Source organism: Malus domestica, chromosome 10 (assembly GCF_042453785.1).
Source record: "Malus domestica chromosome 10, GDT2T_hap1".
Classification (NCBI taxonomy): Eukaryota; Viridiplantae; Streptophyta; class Magnoliopsida; order Rosales; family Rosaceae; genus Malus; species Malus domestica.
Genome location: NC_091670.1, coordinates 8,732,548 through 8,749,931, shown reverse-complemented (window position 1 = coordinate 8,749,931; position 17,384 = coordinate 8,732,548). Strand labels below are relative to the sequence as shown.

General features: G+C 42.6%; 1 long non-coding RNA gene across 1 annotated transcript; it reads right to left on the bottom strand.

Annotated features, from left to right (window-relative positions):
* Nucleotides 1–1,368: 1,368 nt before the first annotated feature.
* LOC139188903 (uncharacterized) lies at nucleotides 1,369–17,315 on the bottom strand. Its single transcript, XR_011572305.1, has 7 exons — nucleotides 17,101–17,315; nucleotides 11,436–11,622; nucleotides 11,160–11,287; nucleotides 11,026–11,071; nucleotides 10,840–10,923; nucleotides 10,625–10,702; nucleotides 1,369–1,679 (listed from the first exon to the last, which is right to left on the bottom strand). It is a non-coding gene; the product is annotated as an uncharacterized lncRNA (long non-coding RNA).
* Nucleotides 17,316–17,384: the final 69 nt, after the last annotated feature.

Genomic DNA, 17,384 nt, shown 5'->3' with positions numbered 1-17,384 from the left:
GTTCGCCATTTTCTTTTCTGAAAGAAAATTGAGGTGTGTAAGAACTTGCAATAATGTGTATTCTGGAGGAATATATTGTTAGAACTTTTGGTTCTTACAAATTTTTCATTTTGATCTTCAGGCCAAAATGATAAGCACTCGAAACTTTAGGCTTAAGATTTACATGATGAATGAGGAGGGCGATTGTACCGTACCATTCTCATTGAATAGTATATGATGGGCGATTGTTCCGCACCACTCAAGCAGTAGAAATTTAAATATGTAGAGCAGACAAATTTAAATATGCAGGGTAGGGTGGACGATTATACCGCTCCACCTAAAATTTGCAGTAAAATTAAATTTGCAGTCCAAGATGGGCGATGATACCGCATCATCTTTGATCGCAACAAAGATAAATAAACATTGGGTTAGAAATTAGGAACTGCACCAAACAAGAAATCAAAGATATAAGTAACTGTTATGTTGAGAACTAAAAGCAGGCATGGTGCGAACAATTCTTCACGAGGGTATATCCAACAGGTGAGGCAGGGGAAGAAGAAGAATAGTAAAATCCTTGAAGGAAACAACTTTTTTTCTTTCGGCCAAGAGAAATGAGAAATGTTTTAGGGTTAGAGAGCCGTGTTGATAACGTGTTATAAATAGGTAAAAGTTAGAGAAATAACCTTTACTAAGAGCGATATCTAAGCGGGTGTAATATATCACACTGTTTTGTTTATTAACTATAACAGAATGATTGTAGGTAAAAGAGAAATAGGAGAATGCAGAAAATATTCTAACTTATCTTTCTTCTCTTATTGCTTTTGTATCCGTGTGTTTGAACACTCGTAGTGCCATATTTATAGAGCAACTACCTTGAAAACTTACAAAAACTTCACTATTTAGCATATGAATCTTTACTGTATACATGTGGGCAAACATACCCACTGTTTACAACCTGTGGGTTATTTTGTTGTAGTTCAAAAAATAGTGGTTCACTTCAGAAATAGTGTGGGTTATTTTGTTTGTAGTTCAAGAAATAGTGGTTCACTTCAGAAATAGTGTGCGTTATTTTGTTGTAGTTCAATAAATAATGTTTGTTTTGCTCTCTTCCATAAATAGTATGGATTATTTTGGTTCGGTTTCATAAATATTTTTATATTGATTACATAGTGTTCTACCATCATTGTTAATCACACTCCGTGTTATCGTTAATCATAATTTGCTCACATAAATTGACTTGTAGCTTAAGTGGTTCGATTCTCAACATTCCTTCTATGTAAACCTCATGCCTTTATTATACAAAAGTAAAATATGGTTGCTTCATTTGAAATTGAATGATTGAGTTTAAAATAAAGGAAAAGAAGAAACAACAAAATTGGACATTGCTGATGAAAAAAAAGTTATGAATCCATTGAATTTACAATTTAGACAACATATTGTTTGAAGAAAATAAAAGAACAATAATAATAATAGTTAAGCATCTTGATCTTAATCAACAAACATATTGTGATAATAATTGATCATATTGTAAGTAGGGTCAACATAATCAAGAAATAACTTTACAGGGACCCTCGTTCCATTCAGCTCTACCTTCACTGTCTTTCCAAGGCATCGTTTCGCACCGATCTGATTTCAATCTGGCTGCAAGTACTCCAGATGTTGCTGAATTCACCACTGCATCATAGTGGGTTGTATTGCCTCTAATTTATTGACACAATTGATAAATTAGTTTTCATGGAGACAATGTATTATTTTATGAGGATAAACAAAATGCATGAAAGTACCACATGATAAAAAATGCCACTGGGAAACGAAGGCCCTGAGTTTTGGTGACGGAACTTAATAAAAAATGCATACATTTCTAACCTCGTTCAAATGTCAAAAAATACAAAACTTAATAACAAAATAATTAACCAACTATTTATGATGTTCTTCTTTGTTATGAATATATAAATGGAGAATGTATGTAGGAAACACTCAATACAACAACAACAACAACAACAACAACAACAACAACAACAACAACAACAAAGCCTTTTCCCACTAAGTGGGGTCGGCTATATGAATCCTAGAACGCCATTGCGCTCGGTTTTGTGTCATGTCCTCCGTTAGATCCAAGTACTCTAAGTCTTTTCTTAGAGTCACTTCCAAAGTTTTCCTAGGTCTTCCTCTACCCCTTCGGCCCTGAACCTCTGTCCCGTAGTCACATCTTCGAACCGGAGCGTCAGTCGGCCTTCTTTGCACATGTCCAAATCACCAGAGCCGATTTTCTCTCATCTTTCCTACAATTTCGGCTACTCCTACTTTACCTCGGATATCCTCATTCCCAATCTTATCCTTTCTCGTGTGCCCACACATCCCACGAAGCATCCTCATCTCCGCTACACCCATTTTGTGTACGTGTTGATGCTTCACCACCCAACATTCTCTGCCATACACCATCGCTGGCCTTATTGCCGTCCTATAAAATTTTCCCTTGAGCTTCAGTGGCCTACGACGGTCACACAACACGCCGGATGCACTCTTTCCATCCAGCTCGTATTCTATGGTTGAGATCTCCATCTAATTCTCCGTTCTCTTGCAAGATAGATCCTAGGTAACGAAAACGGTCGCTTTTTGTGATCTTCGCTAGATTGCTCCGGTCATTAGTGTGGATAAGTATATAAATGGATAGAGATAGGAAAGCAAACACAAGATGTACGTGGTTCACCCAGATTGGCTACGTCCACGGAATAGAAGAGTTCTCATTAATTGTGAAGGGTTTACACAAGTACATAGGTTCAAGCTCTCCTTTAGTGAGTACGAGTGAATGATTTAGTACAAATGACATTAGGAAATATTGTGGGAGAATGATCTCGTAATCACGAAACTTCTAAGTATCGGAGTGTGGTGTCGTCTTGACTTGCCTTATCTGTCTCATAGGTAGATGTGGCATCTTCTCTGGAAGTACTCTTCCTCCATCCAGGGGTGGTATCTTTAACTGGTGGAGATGCACAAGGTAATGTATCAATTTCACTTGAAGCTTACTTGTAGTTTCAGGCTTGGTCAAACGCGATACAAACCATGTAGTAGGAGTCCCCCAAGTCGCCGAGCTAGGGGGTCTGCTGAAAGAGGTGACAGACAAGGTAAGCAATCAGAGCTCCGACTGATTGTTCACCTTCTCCCCATCTTGCAGCAGCATGAAGGATAAAGAGAAGAAAAATGAGAAGAGATGATATGAGATACTTTTGCTTTTGAAGAAGTAACTTTCCACAGGCTTATTCTTGAACTGAGCTGGAGGGTTTTCTGGTTTCCTCCAGAGTATAAGGCCGACTGAAGAATTTGAGGGTCAAAACAAGTCCATCAAATCTAGAGTACGTTCCACCCTGCTGATATGGGATACTTTTGCTTTTGACAGAGTAATGGATGTATCGGCACGTGTGCTGTTACGCTTGTCTCCACATGCTTCCTTGTATCCTTCGCACTTGCCCTATCTGTTCCTCAAGCAGATGCGGAATCTTCCCTGGAAACATAAGATGTTGAAGATGAGTACTCGAGAGCAATGCCAGGTAAGTAATCAGGTAAGGGGTTCCAGGCAGTCAGTTCCTGGCTGGAAGCTTGATTCCAAGTGCTGACTGATTGCTCTCTTTCTCCTTGTCTTGCAGGTAAAAACAAGGCCAAAAGAAAAAACAGGGAAAAAGCATGATATGGGATACTCTTGCTTTTAACCCTGATGATATGAGATATTCTTGCTCTAGTATAGCTTGTTTGCAGAGGTATTATCGGGGGGAAAGAAAGCTGAATATTTCGAAAGGCTTTGTTGGGAGTGCCCTCTCAGATATGATGAAGGGTTGAGCATTTTTGCAGGTCTGCCTGTCCGTTGGGGATGAAGGTCGACATATATAGGAGTCTCCCTAACAACAAGTAGTAATGCTATTCCTTTACCCTGCTTGGTCATAGCACGGTAGTGGGAGCTGCCAGTTTCACATGTTTTAACTCTGTCAGAGCACTTTGAAAAAGTGGTCTGTGGTATCTGGCTCTCGAGATTCGGAGAACGATGCCTCTTCGATTTTTGAGAAAGTAATCATGCTGGGGGTCTGACTCTCGAGATTCGGAGAGCAGTGTCTCTTCGATTTTTGAGGAAGTAATCATGTTGGGAGTCTGGCTCTCGAGATTCGGAGGGCGGTGCCTCTTCGATTTTAGAGCAAGCAATCTTGTTGGGAGTGTTGTCTCGAATGTGAGTAAAGGTTGGACATGTTTGCTAGTCTACCTTGCCACGAAGCACAAAGGTTGACACACAGGGACTTTCCAATTATCCAGCAATGGTACTGTTCCTTTACCCTCACTTCGATTTTGAGAAAGTAGTCATGTTGGGAGTCTGGCTCTCGAGATTCGGAGGACGGTGCCTCTTCGATTTTGGAGCAAGCAATCTTGTTGGGACTGTTTTCTCGAATGTGAGTAAAGGTTGGGCATGTTTGCTAGTCTACCTTGCCACGAAGCACAGAGGTTGACACACAGGGACTTTCCAATTATCCAGCAGTGGTACTGTTCCTTTACCCTTGTGGGTAATAATATGGTAGCTAGACCTTCAAAATTTATGTGTCTAAACTTTGTTAGTGCTGTTTCTTTGCTATTCTTTTACCTTTCTTGGTCAGAGCGATGTAGTGGGAGCTGCAAGCTTCACGTGCTCAACTTTGGCAGAGAACTTTGGCAAAGTGATCTGTGGTACCCATGAGTTATTGTTGCGTGTGGGAAGTGGGTGATTGAACAGTAAGATTCATGTGTTTTCTACTTCACCAGAAGTCTTCGACAGAATGCCCATAATTTCTGCAAAGCTGAGTGTGCGTGTGACAGGTGCTGACAAGGCTAGAAAAGTAGGTGCCTCTTCGATTTCTGAGATCGGCCCTCGTGGTCTCTGAGCAGCCCAGCTTTTGAGAAAGCGAGCGCCTCTTCGATTGATTCGGAGAACGGTGCCTCACCGATTTTTGAGAAAGCAATCATGCTGGGGGTCTGGCTCTCGAGATTCGGGGAGCAGTGTCTCTTCGATTTTTGAGAAAGTAATCATGTTGGGAGAGTGGCTCTCGAGATTCGGAGGGCGGTGCCTCTTCGATTTTGGAGCAAGCAATCTTGTTGGGAGTGTTTTCTCGAATGTGAGTAAAGGTTGGGCATGTTTGCTAGTCTACCTTGCCACGAAGCACAGAGGTTGACACACAGGGACTTTCCAATTATCCAGCAATGGTACTGTTCCTTTACCCTCTCTTCGATTTTTAAGAAAGTAGTCATGTTGGGAGTCTGGCTCTTTAGATTCGGAGGACGGTGCCTCTTCGATTTTGGAGCAAGCAATCTTATTGGGAGTGTTTTCTCGAATGTGAGTAAAGGTTGGGCATGTTTGCTAGTCTACCTTGCCACGAAGCACAGAGGTTGACATACATGGACTTTCCAATTATCCAGCAGTGGTACTGTTCCTTTACCCTTGTGGGTAATAATATGGTAGCTAGACCTTCAAAATTTATGGGTCTAAACTTTGTTAGTGCTGTTTCTTTGCTATTCTTTTACCCTTCTTGGTCAGAGCGATGTAGTGGGAGCTGCAAGCTTCACGTGCTCAACTTTGGCAGAGAACTTTGGCAAAGTTATCTGTGGTACCCATGAGCTATTGTTGCGTGTGGGAAGTGGGTGATTGAACAGTAAGATTCATGTGTTTTCTACTTCCCCAGAAGTCTTTGACAGAATGCCCATAATTTCCGCAAAGCTGAGTGTGCGTGTGACAGGTGCTGACAAGGCTGGAAAAGTAGGTGCCTCTTCGATTTCTGAGATCGGCCCTCGTGGTCTCTAGGGAGCCCAGCTTTTGAGAAAGCGAGCGCCTCTTCGATTTCTGAGATCGGCCTTCGTGGTCTTTGAGCAGCCCAACTTTTGAGAAAGCAAACGGCTCTTCGATTTCTGAGATCAACCCTCGTGATCTCTAAGCAGCCCAACTTTTGAGAAAGCAAACGCCTCTTCGATTTCTGAGCAGACGCCTCTTTGATTTCTGAAGCTCCGTCGAGTGCAGATTTTTATAGGGGCTGGCATTAAGTTCCAAAGCACACTTGAATCTCCACCAGTAGAAGCTTCATTCTTGCACTTCTAAGATCTTGATTTGTCCGACCTCTTCTCTCTTCAACACCTTTGAAAATGTCTGGCCCCTCCGACCGTCGTTTTGACTTGAACCTTGTTGAAGAGGCAGCCCCGCCTTCTCCAGACAACATATGGCGCCCATCCTTCGTCTCCCCAACTGGTCCTCTTACCGTTGGGGATTCCGTGATGAAGAATGATATGACCGCTGCGGTGGTGGCCAGGAACCTTCTCACTCCCAAAGATAACAGACTACTTTCCAAACGGTCTGATGAGTTAGCTGTTAAGGATTCGCTGGCTCTCAGTGTTCAGTGTGCAAGTTCTGTGTCTAATATGGCCCAACGCCTATTTGCTCGAACCCGCCAAGTTGAATCATTGGCGGCTGAAGTGATGAGTCTCAAACAGGAGATTAGAGGGCTCAAGCATGAGAATAAACAGTTGCACCGGCTCGCACATGACTATGCTACAAACATGAAGAGGAAGCTTGACCAGATGAAGGAAACTGATGGTCAGGTTTTACTTGATCATCAGAGATTTGTGGGTTTGTTCCAAAGGCATTTATTGCCTTCGTCTTCTGGGGCTGTACCGCGTAATGAAGCTCCAAATGATCAACCTCTGATGCCTCCTCCTTCTAGGGTTTTGTCCAGTACTGAGGCTCCAAATGATCCCCCACCGGTGCCTTCTCTTTCTGGGGCTCTACCGACTGCTGAGACTTCTCCTAAGCAACCTTTGTGAAGGCTCCCTCTTGTGTGTTTATTTTGACTCATGTATATGTACATATTTGTAGCTTATCGGGGATATCAATAAATAAGCTTTCCTTCATTTCAACGTATTGTGTTAAATACACCAAAGCCTTCTTCGCTAAGTTCTTTGAATTTTCTTTTGTTGAAGCTTGTATGTTGAAGCTTTCTGAGTGGAGCATGTAGGTTGGGGTAGTATTCCCTTAATTTCCCGAGTGAGGAAAACTTCTTGGTTGGAGACTTGGAAAATCCAAGTCACTGAGTGGGATCGGCTATATGAATCTTAGAACGCCATTGTGCTCGATCCTGTGTCATGTCCTTCGTTAGATCCAAGTACTCTAAGTCTTTTCTTAGAGTCTCTTCCAAAGTTTTCCTAGGTCTTCCTCTACCCCTTCGGCCCTGAACCTCTGTCCCATAGTCGCATCTTCTAATCGGAGCGTCAGTAGGCCTTCTTTGCACATGTCCAAACCACCGTAACCGATTTTCTCTCATCTTTCCTTCAATTTCGGCTACTCCTACTTTACCCCGGATATCCTCATTCCTAATCTTATCCTTTCTCGTGTGCCCACACATCCAACGAAGCATCCTCATCTCCGCTACACCCATTTTGTGTACGTGTTGATGTTTCACTGCCCAACATTCTGTGCCATACAGCATCGCCGGCCTTATTGCCGTCCTATAAAATTTTCCCTTGAGCTTCAGTGGCATACGGCGGTCACACAACACGCCGGATGCACTCTTCCACTTCATCCATCCAGCTTGTATTCTATGGTTGAGATCTCCATCTAATTCTCCGTTCTTTTGCAAGATAGATCCTAGGTAACGAAAACGGTCGCTCTTTGGTATTTCTTGATCTCCGATCCTCACCCCTAACTCGTTTTGGCCTCCATTTGCACTGAACTTGCACTCCATATATTCTGTCTTTGATCGGCTTAGGCGAAGACCTTTAGATTCCAACACTTCTCTCCAAAGGTTAAGCTTTGCATTTACCCCTTCCTGAGTTTCATCTATCAACACTATATCGTCTGCGAAAAGCATACACCAAGGAATATCATCTTGAATATGTCCTGTTAACTCATCCATTACCAACGCAAAAAGGTAAGGACTTAAGGATGAGCCTTGATGTAATCCTACAGTTATGGGAAAGCTTTCGGTTTGTCCTTCATGAGTTCTTACGGCAGTCTTTGCTCCTTCATACATATCCTTTATAGCTTGGATATATGCTACTCGTACTCCTTTCTTCTCTAAAATCCTCCAAAGAATGTCTCTTGGGACCCTATCATACGCTTTTTCCAAATCTATAAAGACCATGTGTAAATCCTTTTTCCCATCTCTATATCTTTCCATCAATCTTCGTAAGAGATAGATTGCCTCCATGGTTGAGCGCCCTGGCATGAACCCGAATTGGTTGTCCGAAACCCGTGTCTCTTGCCTCAATCTATGCTCAATGACTCTCTCCCAGAGCTTCATTGTATGACTCATTAGCTTAATACCCCTATAGTTCATGCAATTTTGTACGTCGCCCTTATTCTTGTAGATAGGCACCAAAGTGCTCGTTCGCCACTCATTTGGCATCTTCTTCGTTTTCAAAATCCTATTGAAAAGGTCAGTGAGCCATGTTATACCTGTCTCTCCCAAAACTTTCCACACTTCGATTGGTATATCGTCTGGGCCTATTGCTTTTCTATGCTTCATCTTCTTCAAAGCTACAACCACTTCTTCCTTCCGGATTCGACGATAAAAGGAGTAGTTTCTACACTCTTCTGAGTTACTCAACTCCCCTAAAGAAGCACTCCTTTCATGTCCTTCATTGAAAAGATTATGAAAATAACCTCTCCATCTGTCTTTAACCGCGTTCTCTGTAGCAAGAACCTTTCCATCCTCATCCTTGATGCACCTCACTTGGTTTAGGTCCCTTGTCTTCTTTTCCCTTGCTCTAGCTAGTTTATAGATATCCAACTCTCCTTCTTTGGTATCTAGTCGTTTATACATATCGTCGTAAGCCGCTACCTTAGCTTCTCTGACAGCTTTCTTCGCCTCTTGCTTCGCTTTTCTATACCTTTCACCATTTTCATCGGTCCTCTCCTTGTATAAGGCTTTACAACATTCCTTCTTAGCCTTCACCTTTGTTTGTACCTCCTCATTCCACCACCAAGATTCCTTTTGGTGTGGGGCAAAGCCCTTGGACTCTCCTAATACCTCTTTTGCTACTTTTCGGATACAACTAGCCATGGAATCCCACATTTGGCTAGCTTCCCCCTCTCTATCCCACACACATTGGGTGATTACCTTCTCTTTGAAAATGGCTTGTTTTTCTTCTTTTAGATTCCACCATCTAGTTCTTGGGCACTTCCAAGTCTTGTTCTTTTGTCTTACTCTTTTGATATGTACATCCATCACCAACAAGCGATGTTGATTAGCCACGCTCTCTCCTGGTATAACTTTGCAATCCTTACAAGTTATACGATCCCATTTCCTCATTAGAAGAAAATCTATTTGTGTTTTTGACGACCCACTCTTGTAGGTGATCACATGTTCTTCTCTCTTCTTAAAGAAGGTGTTGGCTAAGAAGAGATCATATGCCATTGCAAAATCCAAGATAGCTTCCCCATCCTCGTTTCTCTCCCCAAAACCATGGCCACCATGAAAACCTCCATAGTTGCCTGTCTCCCTGCCCACGTGTCCATTTAAATCTCCTCCTATAAATAACTTCTCCGTCTGAGCAATTCCTTGCACCAAGTCTCCAAGATCTTCCCAAAATTTCTCCTTCGAACTCGTATCCAACCCTACTTGAGGTGCGTACGCACTAATCACATTGATAAGTTCTTGTCCTATTACAATCTTGATCAAAATTTCTCCTTCGAACTCGTATCCAACCCTACTTGAGGTGCGTACGCACTAATCACATTGATAAGTTCTTGTCCTATTACAATCTTGATTGCCATGATTCTATCTCCTACCCTCTTGACATCTACAACATCTTGTACCAAGGTCTTGTCCACGATGATGCCAACACCGTTTCTCGTTCTATTTGTGCCCGAATACCAAAGTTTAAACCCTGAGTTTTCTAGATCCTTTGCCTTACTACCAACCCACTTAGTTTCTTGTAGGCACATAATATTTATCCTTCTCCTCACCATAACTTCCACTACTTCCATAGATTTTCCCGTTAAGGTTCCTATATTCCACGTTCCTAAACGCATTTTGCTCTCTTGAACTCTACCCTTCTGTCCTAGCTTCTTCACCCTCCCCCGTCTAATAGGATCAAAGTACTTCTTTTGTGTGTCCCGGGTAAAGTTGATAGGAGCATATGCTCCCAAACAACTTTGAGTGGAGTCGTTCGAAAAGAAGTTTCTATGGCCCCCTTGCTCATTTAACACTGCATCCGGGTGCCGATGGAGATACAGCGACCCTTGCTCACTTATCACTGTGCTCGGGCCACACAGCGCGCCACTTACGGGTGACGCCCTAGCTTTAGCGCGATTTTGTTCTGGATTCATTTTCATAAGGATTCGACGTGATCATGGAGTGCCGGCTGTCGACTACCTGACGCCCTCCCCCTCCTCCTTTATCCGGGCTTGGGACCGGCCATGTAAGACATAGGCGGAGTTATGTAGGAAACACTCAATGCATCAATAAAATGGGAAGCCTAAGCCTAAGCCTTTAGTATCTACAAAAATATGCGGCAATGCCCAAATCTTGGTAATCCGTGAAATTTCAAGATTGTGCTTTAGTCTCTCGCATCCTCCTTATATGCTCAAGAGGTCTAAGGTAATCAATTAAATGGTTAAAATGATATGATGGGAGTATAGACAAACCTAATTCAGAGTGCGTGAGGCTACATCTTGGGTTGTTGAGCACTCTGAATCTATATGCATTGATATTATGCAATTATCCTGACTATTAGATTACACAAGCAAGAAAATAAATCAATTCGTTTGAGCTAATTGCTAATGCATTAACAGAATTAGAACTAGATTACTAAATCATCACATGTATCACTGAGAGAACAAATTTCAGCCCAACTTCATACCTTTCTATCATTTAGTGAGATACTTAGAATAGTAGCTCCCAATTGAGGTTTTGAGGAAGCCGACTGTGAGGAACAACAGTTAAACTGCCAATGCATTGTTAAACAAGGAAACAAACACTTACATTATTCAACGCAGAATGACCAATCGATGAGTTTTTCAATTTACAACCTGTAAAATTCACTTGCCTCTAACACACATGAGTCCAAGTTATTGTTCTCTTGTAAGTTGTTCCTAGCAAAAAATTGATCAAATATCATTATTCATGTAATGCACCAATTTCAGGTTTGTTTAAGAACGAGCAAATAAGGTAAAGGTTGACCCTCGTTTTCAAGGTTATAGCATCAACTCATTTGCAGTCTTGACTAAGTTGTCTCATTTCAATTTGAGAATACAAATACTTTGGGTCACCATTGCCTGTCTCAGCTCGATCTTGAGATCCCTAATGAACTACAAGCAAACACTTCAATGTATCAATGGTTGTTTAGTTACGTGAACAAGCAAGCAATGTGTAATAAAAATTTGACTGAGTAAGCTCAAAATCACCCGATCGTATTAGATCAACTTATAAGAATGCCAAATACTGCATCTCACATACCAAGAGGAAAGCAGGTGAGCCCAAAGCCATATCTACAAGAAATCTTCAATGTTCAAGCATATTCCTGCATTCCTCTCACCAAAACGCAAGAGACCATCTATCGTAACATGTCGACTTTAGGTTCTGCTAACAATGCTCGACGACCTTCGTGTTCTAATGCAAGAAGAGATGCATCTTCCACTTTCACCTATGAAAAGTGAGGAAAATATCATACAAATGACAATCATTAACTATCGAGGAGAAACTTATATGAACTAGAGTCAAGCACGCGGAAAAACTTGTGAGTCTTCGGGATTTCCTATAGGCAAACTTTTTACATGAGTTTGTTAACCCGTTTCAAGTTGTTCTTCTAAGATTTAACCTATAGTTTTGAGCATTCATCAGTTTGTCTGTACACAAAACCCAACTGGACAAACTATGCAGATTTCATTAAACAACAGACTACAAAAATATCACAACAGAAATTTTCAAAAAAATTATCCAAGTAAGACAGAGGTTCAGGGCCGAAGGGGTAGAGGAAGACCTAGGAAAACTTTGGAAGAGACCCTAAGAAAAGACTTAGAGTACTTGGATCTAACGGAGGACATGACACATGACAGAACACAATGGCGTTCTAAGATTCATATAGCCGATCTCACTCAGTGACTTGGATTTTCCAAGTCTCTAACCGAGAAGTTTTCCTCACTCGGAAAATTAAGGGAACACTACCTCAACCTACATGCTCCACTCACAAAGCTTCAACATACAAGCTTCAACAAAAGAAAATTCAAAGAACTTAGCGAAGAAGGCTTTGGTGTATTTAACACAATACGTTGAAATGAATGAAAGCTTATTTATTGATATCCCCGATAAGTTACAAATATGTACATATACTTGAGTCAAAATAAACAAACAAGAGGGAGCCTTCACAAAGGTTGCTTAGGAGAAGTCTCAGCAGTCGGTAGAGCCCCAGAAAGAGAAGGCACCGGAGGGGGATCATTCGGAGCCTCAGTACTGGACAAAACCCTAGAAGGAGGAGGCATCAGAGGTTGATCATTTGGAGCTTCATTACGCGGTACAGCCCCAGAAGACGAAGGCAATAAATGCCTTTGGAACAAACCCACAAATCTCTGATGATCAAGTAAAACCTGACCATCAGATTCCTTCATCTGGTCAAGCTTCCTCTTCATGTTTGTAGCATAGTCATGTGCGAGCCGGTGCAACTGTTTATTCTCATGCTTGAGCCCTCTAATCTCCTGTTTGAGACTCATCACTTCAGCCGCCAATGATTCAACTTGGCGGGTTCGAGCAAATAGGCATTGGGCCATATTAGACACAGAACCTGCACACTGAACACTGAGAGCCAGAGAATCCTTAACAGCCAACTCATCAGACCGTTTGGAAAGTAGTCTGTTATCTTTGGGAGTGAGAAGGTTCCTGGCCACTACCGCAGCGGTCATATCATTCTTCATCACGGAATCCCCAACGGTAAGAGGACCAGTAGGGGAGACGAAGGATGGGCGCCATATGTTGTCTGGAGAAGGCGGGGCTGCCTCTTCAACAAGGTTCAAGTCAAAACGACGGTCGGAGGGGCCAGACATTTTCAAAGGTGTTGAAGAGAGAAGAGGTCGGACAAATCAAGATCTTAGAAGTGCAAGAATTGAGCTTCTACTGGTGGATATTCAAGTGTGCTTTGGAACTTAATGTCAGCCCCTATAAAAATCTGCACTCGACGAAGCTTCAGAAATCGAAGAGGCGCCTGCTCAGATATCGAAGAGGCGTTTGCTTTCTCAAAAGCTGGGCTGCTCAGAGACCACGAGGGTCGATCTCAGAAATCGAAGAGGCGTTTGCTTTCTCAAAAGCTGGGCTGCTCAAAGACCACGAAGGCCGATCTCAGAAATCGAAGAGGCTTGCTTTCTCAAAAGCTGGGCTGCTAAGAGACCACGAAGGCCGATCTCAGAAATCGAAGAGGCACCTACTTTTCCAGCCTTGTCAGCACCTGTCACACGCACACTCAGCTTTGCGGAAATTATGGGCATTCTGTCGAAGATTTCTGGCGAAGTAGAAAGCACATGAATCGTACTGTTCAATCACCCACTTCCCATACGCAACAGTAACTCATGGGTACCACAGATAACTTTGCCAAAGTTCTCTGACAAAGTTGAGACACGTGAAGTTTGCAGCTCCCGCTACATCGCTCTGACCAAGAAGGGTAAAAGAATTGCAAAGAAACAACACTAACAAAGTTTAGACACATAAATTTTAAAGGTCTAGCTACCATATTATTACCCACAAGGATAAAGGAACAGTACCACTGCTGGATAATTGGAAAGTCCCGGTGTGTCAACCTCTGTGCTTCGTGGCAAGGTAGACTAGCAAACATGCCAACCTTTACTCACATTCGAGAAAACACTCACAACAGGATTGCTTGCTCCAAAATCGAAGAGGCACCGCCCTCCGAATCTCAAGAGCCAAACTCCCAACATGATTACTTTATCAAAAATCGAAGAGAGGGTAAAGGAACAGTACCACTGCTGGATAATTGGAAAGTCCCTGTGTGTCAACTTTTGTGCTTCGTGGCAAGCTAGACTAGCAAACATGCCCAACCTTTACTCACATTCGAGAAAACACTCCCAACAAGATTGCTTGCTCCAAAATCGAAGAGGCACCGCCCTCCGAATCTCGAGAGCCAGACTCCCAACATGATTACTTTCTCAAAAATCGAAGAGAAGGTAAAGGAACAGTACCACTGCTGGATAATTGGAAAGTCCCTGTGTGTCCACCTCTGTGCTTCGTGGCAAGGTAGACTAGCAAACATGCCCAACCTTTACTCACATTCGAGAAAACACTCCCAACAAGATTGCTTGCTCCAAAATCGAAGAGGCACCGCCCTCCGAATCTCGAGAGCCAGACTCCTAACATGATTACTTTCTCAAAAATCGAAGAGACACCGCTCTCCGAATCTCGAGAGCCAAACCCCCAGCAGGATTGCTTTCTCAAAAATCGAAGAGGCATCGTTCTCCGAATCTCGAGAGCCAGATCCCCGACAGGATTGCTTGTTCGAAAACCGAAGAGGCACCACTTTCCCAACTTCAAGAGCTGGATCTCCTTGGATAAAGCTTGTCTGTAATCTTCACACGCAACATCAGCTTTCCAGATACCACAGACCACTTTTTCAAAGTGCTCTGACAGAGTTAAAACATGTGAAGCTGGCAGCTCCCACTACCGTGTTATGACCAAGCAGGGTAAAGGAATAGCATTATTACTTGATGTTAGGGAGACTCCTATATATGTCGACCTCCATCCCTAACGGACAGGCATACCTGCAAAAATGCTCAACCCTTTCTCTTATCTGAGAGGGCACTCCCAACGAAGCCTCTCGAAATATTCAGCTTTCTTTCCCCCCGATAATACCTTTGTAAACAAGCTATACTAGAGCAAGAATATCTCATATCATCAGGGTTAAAAGCAATAGTATCCTATATCATGCTTTTTCCCTGTCTTTTCCTTTGGCCTTGTTCTTACCTGCAAGACAAGGAGAAAGAGAGCAATCAGTCAGCACTTGGAATCAAGCTTCCAGCCAGGAACTGACTGCCTGGAACCCCTTACCTGATTACTTACCTGGCATTGCTCTCGAGTACTCATCTTCAACATCTTATGCTTCCAGGGAAGATACCGCATCTGCCTGAGGAACAGATAGGGCAAGTGAGAAGGATACAAGGAAGCATGTGGAGACAAGCGTAACAGCACACGTGCCGATACATCCACTACTCTGTCAAAAGCAAAAGTATCCCATATCAGCAGGGTCGAACGTACTCTAGATTTGATGGACTTGTTTTGACCCTCAAATTCTTCAGTCGGCCTTATACTCTGGAGGAAACCAGAAAACCCTCCAGCCCGGTTCAAGAATAAGCCTGTGGAAAGTTACTTCTTCAAAAGCAAAAGTATCCCATATCATCTCTTCTCATTTTTCTTCTCTTTATCCTTCATGCTGCCTGCAAGATAGGGAGAATGTGAACAATCAGCCGGAGCTCTGATTGCTTACCTTGTCTGTTACCTCTTTCAGCAGATCCCCTAGCCCGGCGACTTGGGGGACTCCTACTACATGGTTTGTATCGCGCTTGACCAAGCCTGAAACTACAAGTAAGCTTCAAGTGAAATTGATACATTACCTTGTGCATCTCCACCAGTTACAGATACCACCCCTGGATGGAGGAAGAGTACTTCCAGAGAAGATGCCACATCTACCTATGAGACAGATAAGGCAAGTCAAGACGATACCACACTCCGGTACTTAGAAGTTTCGTGGTTACGAGATCATTCTCCTACAATATTTCCTAATGTCATTTGTACTAAATCATTCACTTGTACTCACTAAAGGAGAGCTTGAACCTATGTACTTGTGTAAACCCTTCACAATTAATGAGAACTCCTCTATTCCGTGGACGTAGCCAATCTGGGTGAACCACGTACATCTTGTGTTTGCTTTCCTATCTCTATCCATTTATATACTTATCCATACTAATGACCGGAGCAATCTAGCGAAGATCACAAAAAGTGACCGTTTTCGCTACCTAGGATCTATCTTGCAAGAGAACGGAGAATTAGATGGAGATCTCAATCATAGAATACAAGCTGGATGGATGAAGTGTAAGAGTGCATCCGGCGTGTTGTGTGACCGTCGTAGGCCACTGAAGCTAAGGGAAAATTTTATAGGACGGCAATAAGGCCAGCGATGTTGTATGGCACAGAATGTTGGGCGGTGAAGCATCAACACGTACACAAAATGGGTGTAGCGGAGATGAGGATGCTTCGTGGGATGTATGGGCACACGATAAAGGATAAGATTGGGAATGAGGATATCCGAGGTAAAGTAGGAGTAGCCAAAATTGAAGGAAATATGAGAGAAAATCGGTTCCGGTGGTTTGGACATGTGCAAAGAAGGCCTACTGACGCTCCGGTTCGAAAATGTGACTACGGGACAGAGGTTCAGGGCCGAAGGGGTAGAGGAAGACCTAGGAAAACTTTGGAAGAGACCCTAAGAAAAGACTTGAGTACTTGGATCTAACGGAGGACATGACACAAAACCGAGCGCAATGGCGTTCTAGGATTCATATAGCCGACCCCACTTAGTGGGAAAAGGCTTTGTTGTTGTTGTTGTTGTTGTTGTTGTAACCATTCTAAACTACCATCACTGCAATCACTTTATAAAAACTTACACAAGCATGCCAGCGAATGTTGTGAATTGAAGAGCATTTGGGAAAGAATGTGAATTTTATTGGTAGAGTACATGTATACATCAACTCTCATCGATTAGAAATCCATTTCAAACCCATATAGGTAGATACATGTATACCTCCATCTGCAATATTTGGTCAATCGAAATTCGGAAATCCATTTCAAACCCATTGAAAAATTAGTCATAGTAATCCTCAATAAATCACAGGTTACAAAACAAAATTACATCAAACGAACAATCACAAACAGAAGACCAAAACAGCCACAAACAGAAGACCAAATCCTAATTCTGCAATTCCACCAAACATCGAAACCGTAATATACACAATTTTATACACATCAAACCCTAAAATAGAAGACCAAATGCTAATTCCTAAATTCCACAAAACACTAAAACCCTAAACACAAATCAAATATCACAGAAATTAGAGAATCCACAATTTTATACCTGCTTATACGTCCGTCGTCTTGATGATGAACTTGGTGGAGAAGATGTTCGTAAGCTTGGGGCCGTAGCCGTTGCGTCCATCGGTGGTCTTCTTCACCGTATCATAGTAATTGCTACTAGTCAGGAGATGTCCGAAGTTCAACTCCAGGATGTAGACCCTCTCCTCCTGGTGAATCTCAACAGGAACTCCAGCGACGTTGTTGTAGACGCTGATGCAGTTCTACTCGACGTCAATGGACGGAGATAATGAGGAGATGAGTGAGAGTAGTACCTGATGATGATTG